The 14,781-nt window shown below is 36.0% G+C and overlaps 1 protein-coding gene across 4 annotated transcripts in view; it reads left to right on the forward strand.

Annotated features, from left to right (window-relative positions):
• The window catches only part of CD36 (CD36 molecule), a 76,721-nt gene that overhangs the window by 25,871 nt on the left and 36,069 nt on the right, over nucleotides 1–14,781 (forward strand). For 2 of the 4 annotated variants that reach the window (XM_027573245.2, XM_027573244.2), the window contains exon 1: nucleotides 13,265–13,604. The exons of 1 other annotated variant lie outside the window; for it this stretch is intronic. The gene's annotated coding sequence lies outside the window, so the exon portion shown is untranslated. Of the gene's footprint in view, nucleotides 1–13,259; nucleotides 13,605–14,781 lie in introns of those variants that run through there. One more of the 4 variants, XM_027573248.2, reaches the window with a different exon arrangement.

The raw sequence follows: 14,781 nt of genomic DNA on the forward strand, positions 1-14,781 counted from the left end.
AATCCATACTTGGTACTGATTATTTTCTGTACCTAGTATCATTCACTTAACACTTTGAAAACCAATTCCCCACTACAAATATTATTTAATAAGTTAAATGGATATCAACACAGGAGCACTTTATAGGAGGTCGCTGCTCTACTGGGTCATCAGGGAATCCTCCACTGAATTTGGTACCATAGGTTTTCATATTTCTCCCTCAAGGATGATGAAAGATCAGTGAATTCCTGAGTATCTGAAGTCTGTGGAGTCTTGGGTTGCTTAGAAACTGAGTGACTATGGGCTTGCTATGGCAACCCAATTTATCAGTGAATGCAGAACCAACGCAGCTGGCATTATGCCACGTCTCCATACTTTGCTGGTAAGAATATTCAGACTAGATCCTCTGTTGTAACAGTATTTTTTATTATTTATACAATCAAACTAAAAATCACAGATTACCAAATTTTAAAATAGTGACCTATAGTTCATAATGGATAGAAACTACATGAAAATTAAGCTTAAGTTTACTGTGTAATTTTAGTTATGTCAAATATATTATGTCTGTTGGTTATTATTCCATTGCCTACCTTGCTTTTATAGAAACGATTTTCATTACATTGAAAGCATGAGAAAGGAAGACTAGTAAAGTATTTAATCTCCGTGATAATAAGAAAGTTCTGTAAATTTGACTTAGATGGATAGTTCCATACAAATAATCTGTGAATGTATCTATGTATGTAGTATATTTTAGTGATATTCTCATTTTATATTAACTCTTTATTTGCATATAATGTGTTTTACCATATCATTTTTTAAAAATCTTACACCTTAGGCGATAAACCATGTCTTCTGACACACAAATGTATTAGATAATTAATTTATTTGGAAAGCACATTTTTGCAATAATGGAAAAGACCTTAGAGACCTACTCTCATCCTCAGTTTATTTGCTCCCTGCAGTGCACTAGCAACTATTGTGCCCTTTCTGCTTTTAGACATGTTTTCAGATTTTAATGACATATCCTCACAGCTTTTATATAGTCATGCTATATGTAAGTGTAACCTCTGCCCCTTTTCATAGGTAGGTGCTGTATTGATCTGCTCTCCCTGTTGCCCCCTGTGTTTATCACGGTCCGTAGCAGAGAGAGAGATTTTGTTTTGATTGTATTAAGGGTTCTCCTGAGAGTAAAAAAAAAAAAAAAAAATCAGTGTGACTCAGGTTTTCATGGGACAAAGAAGGATACATCTGGTGATATTTTCAATTTGTTCTTTATACTCATTCATATCTACAGAATTCTGAAATTGATCAGTGTTTTGAATCCTCCAGCATGTCTATTCAGCTGGGCAATGCCCAACTTAATGTTAATATGTCTCATCTCACAGGTGGAAATAAGGACAAAGACAGCACTTGAGCCATTTTTCTGGAACTAACTGCTATCAGAACAGAGAAGCCAGTTCCCAGGGGTGCTTGTGTAAGGCGCCAATGACTGAGCCATACTAACACCCTTGACAAAGGTGCATTTTGAAGTCAGAGAAAGGCCCACCGTTGTTTAACAAAATAAGTGAGCGGTCCAGAACAAATCCTCTACACAGCCCAGAGGAATCAAACTATTAGCAAGGGATCACATAAATTAGTTTATAGAGAGATAGATTGGCATGTAAAAAGTTAGATGGCAGAGTATACTATTTGGAAAACTTGGAAAAATTCTAGTAGGCGAAACAACACAACGCCATCACTTATTAATGGTCCACATCTAATATTGAATCATGATTTGAACAAATTTAGAAATCTTCATTTTTTTTTAAAGATTTATTTTAGAGAGCATGTATGTGCGCACATGAGTAGAGGAGGAGCAGAGGGAGAGAAGCAGACTCCCCGCTGAGCACAGAGCTCATCATGGGGCTCAATCCCTTGACCTTGAGATCATGACCTGAGCCGAAATTAAGAGTCAGATACCCAACCAAGTGAGCCACTCAGGCAACCCTAGAAATATTCACTTGAATAAATATGTCTTTTCCTTGCTGTGGACCCATAAACGCACTTGGTCTATTAGAGTCATTTAAAACACTTGCAAAGAGCTTACTCTGTAGGAGCTTGTCCTACATCCCTGCATTGCAGTTCCTCAGTTAAGTGTCTGTGGAATGGCAGAAGTAAAGCCCTTCGTAAGAATATTTTCTAATGTGGAAGAATCAGACTCTTGGTTCAGTACATGCAGATTTTTGCTTAAAGCAGATCACAACTGTTCTTGGTTTGATTTCATGCCTGTTGTCTACTGCATATAAAAAACACCTAGAAAATAACCAGTCATTCTAAACTTGATTATCAGATAACCTGGTACCTCCTCTCCTACCACAGTGTTGAACATACCCATGTCTCTCTTTGATCTCTGCCGTGATACCTCTAGTATAGATTTTTCAGTATCTCTTCAATGCATATTTGAACACCTGTTAGCTGGTAGGCGCTATTTTAAAATCTGAGATATAAAGATAAACACTACCAACACAGTTCCCAGTGCATACGTTACAGGGAGCCCCATTGTGACAGGCTCCCTTGCAACTCTTGAATAAACAACTAAATGATGAATTGAGCTTTTTGTAACACTTTTTATGAGTATAACACTAAAAAGTTCTGGAGATACATAGAAGAAAATGTAGTTACATGATATTTTATATGTGCTTAATATTAATATATCTGTTGCCTATGGTGTTGAAAACCATATTTCTTGCTTTATTTTTTTTTTTAAAGGCCTCCTGGTTAGGTCGTGTTTCTTGACCACACTTAATGCGCCAGAATTTGGTTAGATATTTTAGTTGTTTAAAATGTATGTGATCTAAGGTCCACATTTTATGTAGAATCTCAAGGTATCAGTTTGGGTGCTTTCAGCTCAAACTAGATGAATCAATACAGGGATTTTTGATGGTCCACATAATTGAAAACTCCAGTAGTACTCTTGAGGCATAGTTGGATCAAACTTGCTGGTTCTTTCTCCTTAACTTTCTCTGTTCTTCCCTTTATTTCGGTGTCAGCTTTGACTTAGATTGACTTTCCTTGAGGTTTTAAGAAGTCCTCCAGCAGCATGAGTATGTGTTTCCCTATTCTTCTACATCGAGGATGGGGAGGGGGGAGAGATAATAATAGAAAGAGTGATTCCCACTAATATTGAGCAATGCTGGCCAACGTCTTTGTGAGTCCTGAGGGAAAATGTATGTCCTGGTAACACTCCCTATTTAATTAAAGGAAAATATTAAATGGAACATTTGTATTTTTAGAGGCAATGCCTCTAGAACCAAAACCTTTATAAATCAAAATCGGGAGGCAGTTTTTTGAATCTTTCCTGATGAACTTGATATGTAAAGGCATTTTTAAAAGCTGAGTCAGCCATTCATGGTTTCTAGGGCACAAGCTGCTCCACCCTACATGGGAGGCACTAAGGATCTGAGGGTGTGAAGTTCCTGAACAAATGTTACTGTCTTTCTTTCCTCTGGGAAATTATCAAGCATATCCCTTGCAGATCATGATTTAGTCAATTAAAATGGCTGAATTTAGTCAGATTTATTCATTATGTTTCATCATTAAAAATCAAAGCCAATCTCCCAAGACATGTCTTAATACTTATGTATTGGACTTAAACAAACAAAAGAGACATTATCTATTCTCGGTTTTAATTCTATTTGCCTAGGATCAGATGAAGATCGAAAGAGTGACCTATACGATGGTAGAATATTCTAGAAAGAAAAGTTTTCCAGGTGATAAATTTGCACCAAAAGACTTAAAAAGAAAATCACACGGCATTTTTTCCCCTCACCTAGGTGACATGGCAGTTAAGCCAGAGTAAGTTTAGTAAATAGCACAAATGTAATTTAATCTTCATTTTTTTGAGTTTCATAGTTTGAAGAATTTAAATATTTTCTATTGCACAGGATGGTAAATATGAGGTTAAAAGAATAAGTGACAAAATAAGGCAAAGTTTTGACTAGAATATTTTCTGGTAATATTTGGTATATTGAATTCCCATTGGAGGCTGGTGCCTTTCAAAACAGAAATATCTGTTAAGAGGATAATGTGAGTCCGTTTGTAAAAGGAGTGAAGGGTCAAATGAATTCATGATTTCCACTGATTTAGGGAGAGCTGTGCTTTTGTAAATGCAGCTGCACTAAGTAATTTGGATGCAACTCCAAATCTACATGTCCAAAATCATGGACCCTTTTGAGAGAATACTAGAAAGAAAAAAAGGAAATGTCAAATAGTCACATAGAAATCAACCAGGACAGATACATGTAGGGTAACCAAGGAAGAAAAGAAGGAAAAATTAAAACAGAGAAGCTCGTGAAAGAGAGAAGTCAATGCTGAGGTTTATTATAAAAACAATATTTGGGGACATGCCACTTTATAACATAGGAATTATTTTCATGGTTTTGAATTTTGAGTTGAGCTAATTCATGAAATGGAATGGTTTCCGTGCTTTTATGGACTTACTTCAGCTCTGATTTTACTCATTGTAGCCTTCTTTTTTCCAACCTGCCATGTTGACCCAATTTTCCCGGAGGGGTTGTAGGGGATGAGAGGAAAAACAGGCCTAGCAACATTCTTGGATCATATCCAGAAAATGGTTTTAGCCTTTGGAATACATGGAGGATGCTGTTCCAAGCCTTGTATCTGTGGCTTGGGAAAACAATAGTATTCTCAGCATTTACTCTGAACAGGAAAGCACTGTGCTGTTAACAGAAGGAGCGTCACAGAATAAAATGAAAAGCCCTCAGATAACATAAGCACTCCAGTTCACATTTGTGTCCTTACCCATGAACCGGAGGCATTGTGGAGGAGCATAGTTTGCTTGCCTACATACCACAACCGAGAGACCTCGAGCCCCAGTAGCCAAGAAAACAGCTGGGTCCCAGCAGTCGTTGAGGAGAGGAGAGGTCATGAAGCAGAACAAAACTAGCAGGACTAGTAGAGTCATGCAAGGGTGACATTCTGTAGCAATTAATCTTCTTCAAGCTGCTGCTGTTTACATGAATAACACCCTCAGAACAAAAGAGAAGAGGGACCTTCAGGAATCTGAAAGGGATGGCCATGAGAAGCATGTTTTGAGTCGTTGGTGGCTTGTTGAAGAGCTATGAAGAAGACAGAGACTTGGACAGAGACAGGGTTGACGCTGCCTAAACTCACTTAAACCTCCCTAGTATGGTTACCACAAGGTGATTTCCTTTATCAGTTCTACTCTCAAAGCACAAAATGCAACGCAAGCTTTAATGCTGCTATTAAAGTGTCACAGCCAAAATGAAGTTTAATAGGCAAGTCAAACTTCTTTATGATTCAGAATTGAAGTGTGATTACAAAGGGAAGGTTTGACTCTATCTCTACCTCTGCTTGCACGAAAGAAGCAGACAACCAGCAATCACAGAGACACATGTAGGCCGGTCTCAGGGTTTGGATATTTTGGAATTATTCTGAATTCATATATCTGTCTAATGCATCACAGAGTGGTAGTGTACCCCTTTTTATTCCATCTGGATTCTAATGTTTATGGTATCTGGGCTATGCCCATTGGAATATGTAAAGGACGTGAGCTAAATGATTCATAAACTTTCCAGGTCAATATTTGCTTCTGGAAGTTTTATCAGATAGGTTTATATAAACAGTCTATGTATGCATGCGATTTTTTTTTTGTTGTTTTTCTTACAGAGTATTGTACGAGGCTTTATTCAAACTGAAAAATACATCTAGAGTAAAATGTTCCCACCCTGAATCCTATGGAGTCTTGGAAATCTTAAGAATATATTTCAAGTTCTTCCAAGGAGTTCATTTGATAAGTAGCACTCTCAACCAAACTTATTGGTCTCTCTGAAGACAAAAAACTCAGGCTTGTCCAAGAGTAAACCCTTCCCTTTAGCCCACTAAGAACCAAGCTGGATGATGAAGTTGATTTGATTTCACTCTAGGGTCGACAGACTGTTTTTTATATTCCCTTCAACCTTCTAGCAGCAGCTGCCATGTCACTCAAATGCAGGGTTTGTGCCAAGTGATTCTTTGTAGTGTCGAACTTTTCCACTTCAAACAAACAGAAAAAGAAAGGTATCAAGAATACATTTTTTCCTGTGTGGTGATTTTTTTAAATAAATTGTTGTATAACATGATTCTTAGAAACTTTTTTTCACCTTTGAAAAGAAATCTAATTAGGTATGCTCCTATGTCCCTGGAAAAGTGTGCATGTGTGCGTGTGTGCATGTGTGTCTGCACATATGTGTGCGTGTGTGCACGTGTGTGTGTGGGCGCATATGTGTGCATGTGTGCGTGCACGTGCGCATATGTGTGTGTGCATATGTACACATGTATGTACATTTAACTCTTACAGGAATCTGATGTCCAAGCGTTGTGTATCTTTAAGCTTAAGGTAACAGGTTGTCTGGTGGGATGGATGTCCATATAATTAAAGTGGTTAGTATGTCTCTTAAATGGAACAAAATCACACTGATTCTCATTATCCAGCTGATTTCTCTGTGTAAATTTTTTTATTGTTATACATTTGCCACACTCTTCAATTTTTTAACTGGTGCTTAAACAGTAAAAAACCTGATATTTTAGCATTTTAAAGCACATTATTTTGACCAAGCCATGAGCTAACACGAATGTAAACTGATTTCTCTAACCCTTCCTAAAATTATTTTATTTCATTTTTAAGACCCCACTTCAGGGGCTATCTGTAGTCAGATTACATTTCTTAAGAATAAAATGTGTTGCACCTTCAATTCAGTCATTTTTTAAATATTTCTGTCCTCTGAAATTTCAAATTAGTTGGTTGTATATATTTTTTTCTCAACCTTTTCTAATTTGGCATTTGTTAACTAAGTGCTTGTTTTCCCTATTGATTATTGTGATTTTTCCCTACTATTTCACCATGCCATGTTTTCAGACCTAGTTATCCTATTACCTGACTATTTCTGTTTCTCCCCCCTAATAATTTTCCATTTAGCACAAATTACTCTGACAACTGTGTTGATCATATCTTTTCCTTGTGTTTCCTAGTATCATTTACATGTTGACTTATTTTCTTCCCCCTTACAGAGTTGAGTCAGCTTTGCAAACTGTTGAAGTAAAGATTAGTTCTGTCAACATTTTTAGATGACCTGTAAAATTTACATATTGATTTGGCCCTGCCCACATGAGCACCAGCCACATACACAGAGGTGCTCTCTCTTTAATCTCTTTTACACACAGCTCCTACGATGGCTTCTATTAAACATATGGGTAAGTTCATTTTCTAATTTTAATGCAGTATCTTTGCTTTTATCCTGTGTTTCAATTCATTAGATCACATGGTTTAAATCTAAACTTTAATTACCCTGATATTCTGCCTTTTACCTTTGGTGATGTCCTTGAAATTCTCTTTTTAAGGCCATTTTACAGGCCTCTGTTTTAATCTCTCCAGCTTTCGCTGGCATTACATTATACTGTTATGTCTTTAATTATGTACATCTATATTTATTTCTTTCTATTCCTTCATGTAAAGTCCTTCCTCACCATAGAAAGCAGGTAAAACATGCCATTGGTTTAATGCTTTCACAAATAAGCAAGGTAGCAATTGAAAATAATAGGTGTATGTTTATACACATACAAACACACACACACAGCTATGTGCATAAATATGCATATGTATGTGTGTATGTAAATCTCTATGGTTAGTTATCCCCAAAGATTAAAGTGATAAAACAGATTTTACTTACAGTTTGACACTGGTAACTAATGTTCTGAGAAAGTTTACAGGCCTTTAGAAAAATTTTATTGAATTTCAAAATAATTCTGTTACCACTTACAGACTATGTTCACTGCTCATTCTCCCTTGTGGTTAGAAATCATTTTCTTCTCGATGTAACATCAGGTTATTTAAAATTGTTATTCAGGGTGCCTGAGTGACTCACTTGGTTAAGCAACTGCCTTCGGCTCAGGTCATGATCCTGGAGTCCCTGGATCGAGTCCTGCATCGGGCTCCCTGCTCGGTGGAGAGTCTGCTTCTCCCTCTGACCCTCCCCCCTCTCATGCTCTATCTCATTCTCTCTCATTCTGTCTCAAATAAATAAATCTTTAAAAAAAATAAAATTGTTATTCAATTTGTACAAATGTGTCAAAGAATATGCAAAATTAGGTATTGATCAAGGACTTGTTATCTTCTTTTTTTTCTTTCAGAAAAGAGTATAGGCTTTTCATTCGGTCTATCTGGGTTTTAATCCTTGCTTTGGCACATACTAGCTTTGTGACCTCAGTTGTCTAAAGAGCCCAGGGAGGTGGTGTGACGGGTTGATGAGATAACACAGGTGGAAGACTTAGTTGAACAAGGCTCCAGTGTGTGTGAGCTCCCTTATTATGTCATCATCATAATTTATAGGTCTTTGCGTACCCATACAATCTACAATTGCCATGTCTATTATACTAAGATTCTTCTTTTCATTTCCTGAACTGTAAAAAAAAAAAAAAAAAAAAAAAAATCACTTAAAAAACTCCATCTCCTAATAGAGGCTGCATACAGATTTGCATTAGGTTTAAACCTAATATCTGATTTGATCTTTCAGCCTGAGGGTGTAGGTGGAGTCTGTATGATTATCCTCTTTGGCAAGAAAGGAAATCAGAAGTACAAAGACTATGTGTTACTGAGTCCACAGATCTTGTTGTTAATAAGCAGTGATCAGAACTCAGGCCATGTGAACCCTCTTTTAGAGTCCTTACAATGCATCTATCATCTGTTTCTCAAATATGTTGCAATATTTGTTACTCAACTCACTTTACTCTTCCTCTTTTACTTCATAAGTGTTAAATTCCACGAATCAGCTTATCTGAAAATACTGTTACAAAGGATTTTATTTAAACCATACAAATACTAAAAGAAGGTTTATTATTTTTAGTATTTTTGAAGTGAAGAGAGTCAAAGCATGACACAGTATTTAAAAGGAAATTACTGTGAAAGTTAATGACATAAAAATTTTAAATTTTAGTATAAAATTATAAAAAAATTTAAAATTGTCAAAAAATTTTTTATAACTGTCAAATGTCAGAAGACTGGCCTATTCCTTATTAATTAACAAGGAAAGGACAAAGTCATAGGAAAAAAAAAGATGAACAGGAATATAACCACAAATATTTTAAAGATTTATTTTAGAGATAGCATGTGCACCAGCATGGGGAGGGACAGAGGGAGAGAGGGAATCCTAACCAGACTCTCCACTGAGCATGGAACCCACGCAGGGCTCAGTCTCAGGACCTTGAGAGATCAGGACCTGAGCCAAAACCAAGAGTCAAAAAACAGTCAACCGACGGAGCCACCCAGGCACCCCTCACAAATATTTTAAAATAGAAATGGCTAATATACTTAAGAAAGTAGGTTAAACTACATTCTTTTGAGTATTTACCAATATAAAAGTACTTGTTGGGGGCGCCTGGGTGGCTCAGTTGTAAAGCGTCTACCTTCGGCTCAGGTCATGGTCCCAGGGTCCTGGGATTGAGCCCCGCATCGGGCTCCCTGCTCGGCAGGGAGCCTGCTTCTCCCTCTCCCACTCCCCCTGCTTGTGTTCCCTCTCTCGCTGTCTCTCTCTCTCTCTCTCTGTCAAATAAATAAATAAAATCTTAAAAAAAAAATCTTAAAAAAAACAATAAAAATAAAGTACTTGTTAAAAACTCAAAATTCAGTATAAACCAGTATGAGTGTGTATGCAGACAGGTAGTCTCACACATTGTGGTGTAAAAATATGAACAGAAATTTGGTAAAACTCTACCCCCCCCCCAAAAAAAAACGTACACACTTTTGACCTAGAAATTTCACTCACTGCTGTTTGCTGGTGTCCTAGATCAGGAAACAGAACTATATATACATGCAATGGTATTGTAATAGTGTTGTATGGTGACCGATGACAGCTACACTTAGGCGCAGAGCATAACATACAGAGATGTTGAATCGCCATATTGTACACCTGAAACTAACATTGTGTGTCAACTATACTCAAAAAATTTTTAACCTGTATATGAATGCTTAGCATTTTTTGGTAAGATTAAAGAACTGCAAATAAAAATAAAAAGTATCCATTAAATAAGCGATCAGGTATTTAAAAAAGACAGTACATCCTTTACTATGGAATATTTTTCAATAATGGAAAAAGAGAGCATTAACTCTATCCAAAATATATCTCCAAGGCACATAATTTGAGAAGAGTCAGGTTGCATAAAGTATGATTTGGTATATGTATTATTCCATATACACATGTACGTAAATTTAAAGTTCATAAAGCTCTAGGCGGTTGGGGAGAACATACCTGAGCTGGGGGTTGAAAGAATTTCTCATTTTACACCTTTTTGTAATTTTCAAAATTTCTTATTTGTCTATATTACTTTAATTCCCTAAAATAAACATTTGCTTAATAGCCATTGATCACCATAGCAAGTATTGATTAAACACTATATGTCAGGATCTGTGCTAAATCCTTTATATTATCACTGTCCATTTTTACAACAATTCTGAGAAGGCAATATTTCCACCGTAACTACGAGAGGTGAAGTAGTTTGCAACAAGTCACACACTTTAGGAAGTGATGAACTCCAAGTTCAAACTCTGGTCCATTAACTTTCAAAACAGATGCTCTTCATCCCAATCAAACCATTGAATATTCATGGTATGAACAGACAGCCTAGTAAATTCGGATTTCTGGTCATCCTCACTCTTTTTTTTTTTTTTTTTTTTTTTAAGAGGGAGGGCAGGGAAGGGGGGAGAGAGAATCTTAAGCAGGCTCCACACCTGGTGTGGAGCCTGATGTGGGGCTCAAACTCATGACCCTGAGATCATGACCTGAGCCCAAATCAATAGTCGGAAACAACCTACTGAGCCTCCCAGGGGCCCCCATTCTGACTCCTTATAAAATATTATTATGGTTATGACAATTATTGTGTGTCCATTTATTTAATTGGTTCCCAGCTTTGAGTCTGTTCTTTACTCTGGGGATTCAGCAGTGAACTAACCAGACAAATGCCCCCCTCCTGATGGAGCCAATATTCTAACAGATGCAAAAACAGGACAAAAAATATAAGCCAAATCTATGTGGGATGGTGCTATGTAATCACAAGAAAATAGAAGGGAGAAAAGGGTCAGGGGCCCAACGGAAGGGGTTTGAGTTTGAGTGCTAGTAATCAAGCCCCTCTAAAGTGTTGCAAACAACTCCCTCACTTAGTTCTTCTCACCATCCTCTTACTGAGTTTTGTCCATCTTTTGATTACGAAGAATAAGAGTAAGTGGTCCTTTAACTGCTAACGCCCACTCGATACAACCAGTGCCCAGTAACACCAGGATTCACTTGTCTGTCTGATTCCAAACCCTATGTGGTCACAAAAAAAGAGAACTGTGCGTAAGTGGACTTTATTATGTTGAAAGTTTTATCCTTCATCATACTAGATCTATCTAGTGTTCTAGTGGATGTACATAAGGCAAGGTGTACTCTCGTGTAAGATCTATCCCTTCAAAATACTGTAGGTACATATTCTTTTCTCAAGATGAAAATCTCAACAATTGTTTACTCAGAAATGGGTACAGTGTTTGTCTACCTTATTGTTCCAGGTAGCGCTTTTGCTCACGATCTAAATGTATGGTTACAGATTTTACTTAGCCGTGCTCTCTCTGGGTCTTAGCACACAAGACTCAGAAAGCTACTCAGGAACTGCTGTCTATGGGATTGAACACAGCTGCTTCTGGGAATGTAAATTTGATTCTTTGGACTGCTTGGGAGTGTGTGACATTTCCCTCTCCAGAGACAGTCAGAGGGTTTGGATGACATTGGGCTACTGATGAGTGATCCAAGTAAGTTCAGTGTCAAAGCATCTATTTTGCTTGTATTTTTTTTCTTTTTCTGAAGGATCTTTCTCTAAGGGTGTTCATGTTTTCATTGTTATTTAACTATCCTTCCAATATGTTTAAAATGTGCTCTTTAAAACAGGAACTATCTGAACTCCTGTGTCTGTGAGCTATTTCTGAATTGTCATGTTGGGGGCGGGGAAAATGTGTGAGAATTCAAGTTGAGAAGAAAATATATCAAAGCAGTTTAAATCCAACAAAATAGATACTCTTAAGACAGTTATTGAAACAGCCCTTTTATTACCTTTTTACTAATACAACAAAGATTAAAGTTCACAGTTTAAAGGACTCTTCTTTTTTAAGTTACCTGAAATCTCTAAGTTCTTCTGTTGAAACGAAAAGCATACATCACAAGGGGATTGTACAAGTTCATTTCTACTTTATCCTAATGGAGTGGTCTAAAATTTGGAAAGAAAAAAGCCCAATAGGCCTAAAGTATTAATACCTAAGCATTCGTCTTTAAATAAATGTGTCAGTGAAAGTACCTGGGGAAAAAGAAGGCAATGCTTGAGGGAAAAAAGAGCACTTGAGATTCTTGTCCAGTTGTACCGCAGTGCTAACAAATAAAAGATTCACCACATACTCGGAAGGGAGAGCATAGGCAATCCAATGAGAAGGGCTGCTTTAAATAGGATCTAATGAACTAAATATATTTCTGCCTGTTATTGTCAGCTCACTTTATTTCAAGGTTGACTTGGAGGCATGTATTCAGCTGGCCTGTCTGCTAGATGACGGTTTCACCTTGTAAAGGTGTTGATCTTCCTTACATGATTTTGGGAATTTCTTTGTAAGAAGGGATTCTTAATATTGACAGTCTTTCCCCCACAAGACCTTTTGTTTTTGTTAGATTTTAAATATTGCCTTTCCTTTAAAGTACCTTACGTATATACCTTTTTACACTAAAAGGTCATCTTAAATGTAATTCTATTTAAATGTTATTGAATAGTTGTATTTTGGCTGAAGAAATTTAAGGGAAATTTAATTTTTTGTTTTCACATGGATATTTTGCTGTGCTCGTGAAACTTGGGGCAAACTAACAGAAAATGATAAACAGTGAAGACTTTCTAGTTAGAACAATATGCGATTCCTTTTTTAAAGTCAGTTTATCATCCGTGCTGATTGACAGTGTCTCCAGTTGTTTTCAAAATCCTTAGTCTTTCTGCACTTTAGATTAATGCTGTACAGAGAAGTGCATTTTATTTCAACCTCATGGAGTTTTGCAAGCTAACTCATGACAAGGAAGTAAGATTGCTAATTCGTCCTAATTTACACTTTCCACCCCCCGATCCAGTTCATCATCTGGAATAATAATGATTGTGCAGGAAAATAGGATATATTAGAGGCAGATCAGCAGGTCAGTGCCTTTTGTTTCTCCGGCCTCTGACTTACTTGGATGGGAAAATGGCCAAAAAAAAAAAAAAAAAAGTCTGCTGAGTATCTCAGATATAGGTAATGGGTCCTCACCAGACTATAAAAATAGACCCGTTAAGAGCCATACCAGTAGTGTGATGTGGGTGGGTTTCTTTTTTTTTCTTTTCCTAATTCCTCTGGCAACAAACCACTCATTGGGATTTGATACCGTACTTTTTTTTTTAAAGCATATTTAAAATCACACACTTTATGTAACGAGGATTTTAGTGTAGGGTTTTTCTGCAGAATACCATTTGGTCCTACCAAGAACTGTCTGTTCAAATGTTTGAGCCTTTGATTGAAAAATCTTGCTTAGCCTTTTTAAAAGGTAAGTCATATGATTTGTTTTTAACAAAAAAGATTTCTATCTCCTAAGTGATAGGAGATGACTCTACTATATAAACACTCTTAAGGAGTTGTAGAACAATAACAATAAAAAGCTGTAACTTTTTTCAAAGTCATTAGACTTTATTTAAAAATTAGGTTTGTGTTGTTTTCCAAGTTACTAGTCTTTCTACATTTTATGTTTAAAAAATATTAAAACCTTGTCCAATGGTCAATGGCATTCTATTTTTTGATGTTTAAAATCTTCTGTAAACATTTATTAATATTTAAAATGATTTATGATCCAATTTGATTATTTTGAAATTTTCCTTGTACACTTAGGCTATTTGTACCTGATTTTTAATTTAATTTAGGAATAAAAATTCATGAGTAATATAATGCATTAATTGTTATAAATGACTTACCACTCTTATGTCAATGTACTTTCTAGTTTGCAATTAACTTCTTATTTACCTGACAGAGTCATTAGTGTGTTTAATTTTCTACCTATTATATTCTGTCTATTATTTCTATCTATTAATTTTTGGTGAACTTTGTCACGATGGTTAAATGCAATGTGTATTTTGGAAATGTTCTTGCTAAGCGTTTTTTTCCTTAATGAACAAAGATACTATAATTGCTACTTGGAACAGTAAATTATATTCTAAGCAATGATTTTAGATTTAATTAGTGTAAATTATGCAAAATTTGGTAGGTAGGAGAATAAAAATAAATCAAAATTAATATTTTTGGCTCTGTAGGAAGCTTATTACAAATATCAGTAAATTATTTACTTGAGTGATGACACCAAGTTTAAATAAAGGATAAATCATTCTGGGAAAATTTAAAGTTTCAATTTAACTACAGTAAGTTAATTCATACTGGAAATGGCATAAATTCTCTGGAGTGAATCTCACACAGTTGTGGAATTATCAAGAAACATAGTGAAAGACATTTTTAAAATGTTTGCATGCAATTTTCAGTCCTCTCCTATGTGGTTTTGAATTAGTAATGTCTTTTGAGTCTAAAAGAAGCATTGCTTCCAATATTGGTTCAGAAAATAATCAAAATGAAATTTTAAAAAGGTTTTGCTATATAAAGTCCAGTGGTCCATTGGATTTTATGAGACAAAAATATGTAGAAAATCTTTATTTACCAGAATCACTATACCAGAACAATGA

This window comes from Zalophus californianus, chromosome 12 (assembly GCF_009762305.2).
Source record: "Zalophus californianus isolate mZalCal1 chromosome 12, mZalCal1.pri.v2, whole genome shotgun sequence".
Lineage (NCBI taxonomy): Eukaryota > Metazoa > Chordata > Mammalia > Carnivora > Otariidae > Zalophus > Zalophus californianus.